Below are 5,323 nucleotides of genomic sequence, written 5' to 3'. Positions count from 1 at the left end.
TAAAAAACTACACTAAACGTATACATGTTTTTGTTTAGTCACTATCGCTCATTATTCTATGCTTCAACCACTTAAATTTTTCTTCCAACCAATTATTTTCTTCTTCTGCCTCTTTTAGTTTCTCCTTCACTGCCACAAGTTATTCTTGCAGTATCAAGATCTGGAGTTCGTACTCACCGGTCAGATTCCAAATGGTAAGCAAACATGATTTGTAGTATACTTGGTTAATGGGTTCATCATACCATTCTTTAAAACCACATTGGTTTTCGTCCTATCAATGGGGATGATAACAAAAGACTATTAATTATTCCCTCTGTTTCAAATTAGATGAGGTACTTTCCTTTTTAGTCTTTCCAAAATAAATGATACATTTCTAAATTTAGAAATAATTCAACTTTAAACTCTTTATTTTACCTATTTTACCCTTAATGGGAAGCTTTTATAACCACACAAATGTCATGACCCCACAAAGCTTTTACCCCTTAAGCTTTTAAGACCACAAGTTTCAAAAGTCTTTTTTTAAAACTCCGTGCCGAGTCATACTAGATGATGTAAATTGAAAGGGAGGGAGTAACATGTTATATAAAAACTATTAACAAATTAAATATTTTTTCCAATAATAATAACTTACAAATTGTTTACACATCTAACGTCTACGCCCCAGATTGCAATTTGACCAACATGGCTTCAAAATCGCACGTTTGCTACAGTAACACTTTGGTATATCATTACGTCCAGACATGTCGTAATGCTCAAAAATAAAATATTAATGGAAAGTTATTTAATTCGTTTCGTTACAACGCAAATAATAACTAAAATGCGCGAGGTTTTTATAGGCACCTAAGAGTGATTTTACTTTATATAACACATATTAGTGATGCGCTACGTGTCGCGTGCTAATGATTCTTTAGGGTACAAGTGGGTACAACTTTTTAGATCGATAACTTTTTCAGGTCGACGGCTTTTTCAGGTCGATAACTTTTTCAACTCGACATGACAATACACATAACACATATTAATGATGCGCTATGTGTCGCGTCCTAATGATGATGCGGTACAAGTAGGTGCAGCTTTTTCAGGTCGACAGCTTTTTCAGGTCAACATGACAATACACATAACACATATTGGTGATGCGCTACATTTTGTGTGCTAATGATTCTTTAGGGTACAAGTGGGTGCAGCTTTTTCAATTCGACAGCTTTTTCAAGCCGACGACCTTTTCAGGTCGACATGACAATACATATAACACATATTGGTGATGCGCTACGCTTAATATACAAGTTTCTACAGTTTAGTTCTTCTTAAGTTCAACCAAGAGATCAGTATTCAAAGACCATTACAAGAACTATTATTACATCCATTTCAGAAATGCCACTAACATTTAATAAGTGGTTTAAGAAGAGGCAAAAAGGTGAAGGTAGTTCAACATATCTACATGGAACACGTCATAACACAATCGATCCTTGCCTTGAAAATAATATGCTAGGTTGCTATACTGATTTGGTTGATGACAAGTGGTATGGTGTGATACGTCCCTTGGAAAATAAGCCTATCAATATACACATTGATATCAAAATTTGCAAGGCACATTATTGAGGGCGAAGAGCATTTTACAAAGCTTGAAGGTATGCGAATTTGGGGCGAAAAACTACGATGGGTTCCCCTTTACTCAAAACGGTGTGATTATGAAATACTATGCCACTCACATGGGCTAGTTGTACCACAAGAATTGTCTCCAACCTTCCAAACAAACACACACTAAAATGAACCAGAAGTGATTCGGCATTTGATGAAGGAGATTTTAGAGATGGAAAACGCACTAGCCGTTCATCATGCACTGGATGATCTTAACTACCTGCAAGGAACGAAGGATTAGTATTGGAATTTATTAAAAAATGAAAAATTGCATAGAGACAATGATTATCATGTTTTCCTAATAATTGTCGAGTGGGAGGGACTAACTAAGTTTCTACCACAGACGTTGGACATAGGAGTCCCGTATTATTGTAGAAATCAAGCAAGTGATCTTATTGATTATAGGGATGAAATACGAGAAATGTGTGTCAACTAGGGCCTGGATTACGATGCCCTTGGTCCGAAAGGATGCGTACAAGATGTTGACGAAGAAGATGAAGACAATGACAATGAAATAGTGCTAGACAGTGAGGAAAATGGCGAATGAAATTTGTTATTTATTTCGGGAAATATTTTAAGTTGTTGTGTTGAATCTTTAATGCTAAATATCAATTAGATTTAACCCTATTGGAAACATAATTTTATTTCAAAAATTTTGCAAACTTAACCTTTACAGACATTTAGTACAACAAAAATACTGCAACAAAATAATACGTTTATCCTTGATAATTTGGCACACTAGATGAACTGCCACCTGGAGCTGAATTACTACTGCTTCCCAAACCAGCCGAAGGACATTTATAGCAATTGTGTCCTGTTTGGGACATATGTCATATTTACGCGCATAAACGGTATCACCAACATCTATTTGGTTTCACATCCACATTCTTTTTTGCACTTGTCGTTGACGCACATAATCCTTGTTACACACCATTTTAAATGATTCCGGCGGACAATAATGCTCAACACCCAGTAACTGCAACTGTCCATTATAGGTGTTTGTTTATGCAGCAACACTATATTTCTTATCAACGTACCTCGTTACCGCGAAACCTGTATGTTGAAAGCATTTCATGGTATGTAAGCATGGCAAGTGATAGATTGACCATTTTCCACACGAGCATAATCTTATGGATTCATTGACGGTGTGCGTATTATTCCCGCGGTTTTCATGCAGACCAGTGCGAACTTCAAAATTATTTTGCTCGTTACAATACTGTAAATATGAATGCCAATGTGCTCCCCGTCTGTATTTCTCAAATCGTTTTATTGGTATTGGCATATATTCAACACCCATTTCCATCAATGACGATGCACCTCTAGCCCTTTCAACAAACTTCTCAGCCATCTTCTTGAATGACATCCGCACCATGGCAGTAATAGGCAATCCACATGCAGACTTCAACAACCCGTTGAAAGACTTTGACACATTTATTGTCAAAATTTCTCACTTTCTACCACCATTCTTATGCAAAGTCTACTTGTCAAGCTCATGTCGCATCAACCAACGATAAGCTTCTGGGTCTTCCTGCCTAATCAATTCCATTCGCATCCTGAATTTATATTCTTGGTGATATGTTGCAGCCATTCACATTAAATCATGTAAGTTCTTGTTCGGGTGAGCCATATGGAAGTTGGCCTTCAAGTGCCTAACATAGTAACGGTGGTAGGAATACGGTTCCGGTATGGCGATCAGATATTAGACAAATACTTGAACGTTATCTTACAACGTGCTCCTTCAAGTGGTTAAAAAATAATGTTCACGTCTCTTGGCTCTCATTGGCACAAATAGCAAATGCTAGGGGAAATGTGCTTCCATTAGCATCTACTGCAACGACGATCAACAACTTAATATCATACTTTCCATAGACATGAGTGACGTCTTTGGATATTATCGGACGATAATGCACAAAACCATCAATAGTTGGTTTAAATGCCCAGAACATATATCTGAATATGGATTCTGGTATTCCCGGACTCCGCTTAAGTTTCCATTCAACAACATTCCCGGGGTTAAAGTGTTGCAATGCAGCCATGTACCTGGTTAGAGTGGCAAATGACTTATCCTAGTTACCATAAACAATCTCAAACACATGTTTACGCCCGAGAAATTGTATACCTGGTGGACAGATGTTATATACTCTTTAATCATGTACCTTATGGACGCTTCAATGTGTGAAATCAAGACAAGAGAAATCAAGTCAACATTCAAGTTAAAATGGTTCTCACTAAATGTGTCCATTTCACAAGTGTGGGTGCCAATGTATTCCCCATAATCCACATATTTGTTTTCAACTTTCTCGCACGCAACCCATGTCCAACTTTGAAACTATATACGATAAATAACCTTGTATACTTCCGGAGATGACTCATGAATCACGATCTCACGACACTCTTTTATGTTGTACATTCGCATCGCCCTGCTTAATCGCGCTTTATCAGCAAAAAACATATTCTTTGACAACACCGTTGGTCTAGATTCATCCCACATCGCTATTCGAGTATCGTCAAGATCCATTGTGAGGCATCCACATCCAGCATACTTGGCAACTGATCAAGGTAGGGAATCTCCCTTGAATGAAACGACACATGGGACTCATACACTCTCAGTCTAACAGGAGGTGGAGCATGCTCCCTCGTCAAATTAGGTTCATCATTCTCATCCTCATCATCATCACCCTCATCAGGGAAGGGTATGTCATCTCCAGACTCATCAGCATTGTTGTCATAATCACTATCATTTTCCTGACTCTGCGCATATATCGGATCCTCATTAAATAGGTCGTCTTCGGGCAATCGAGTAAGGACATGACCTTCAAGTTACTCGTTTTCACTGCACAATATATAAAATGATGAGTTTCTCAAATTCATCCAAATATTACATATAAACTTTATCACTTAACTTATAAATCATAATTTATTTATATCCCATGATGCACATTATCATGTTACTGATGACTCCCGGATGGACCACTATGAACCAACACACCAAAACTAGGCATATTCCAACTATCCGTTAGTTCATAACTTGTAAAATTCATATCTGGCCGGTACTCCATGTAGAATATATGAGTGTTAATACAAATACAATACATAAAAAAAATCGTAATACAAAAGAAAATTGAAGTTTACCACTCGGCTTATGGATTATGTAAACTTGGGGAGAAATTATGTCCTCGCTCCTCATTCGCATGTGGAGATAAGTTTAGATTAGGCCAAACTCTTTCAAACGAAATCTGTTCGGATAAAATTGCTCCAAAATAAGTTAAGCAAACAAGCCAAAAAAAAAAAACAGTTCGGGGTATAATAATTGAAGGTATAGCGCATGCATAAGAGGCGCTATATATGTAGCGCGTATTATGCATGCGCTATACCTTCAATTATTGGTGGGTCAGCAAAGTTCAGATGAATTATTGGTGGGTCAGTAAAGTTTAAATTTAACGGATGTAACCCATGCGCTATACCGTTAACGAACAAATGTGTCGTTAAGGTATAGCGCGGTGAAGAAATGCGTCATTATATATAAAACGGTTCTCAATTATTTTTTTTTAACCTATTTTCGTCATTTGAGTCCAAAAACACAATAATTTAGTTCGGGAGGACTCTGTTTTTGTCCACCTAAAAGTTGTTGGATCAGGAGTGGCACGCTCGTCTCTTTCCTCTTTTCTTCTCTACTTATTGGCCCTTA

The sequence above is a fragment of the Nicotiana tomentosiformis genome, chromosome 6 (genome assembly GCF_000390325.3).
Source record: "Nicotiana tomentosiformis chromosome 6, ASM39032v3, whole genome shotgun sequence".
In the NCBI taxonomy this organism is placed as follows: domain Eukaryota; kingdom Viridiplantae; phylum Streptophyta; class Magnoliopsida; order Solanales; family Solanaceae; genus Nicotiana; species Nicotiana tomentosiformis.
Note: the sequence above shows the minus strand (reverse complement) of the source record.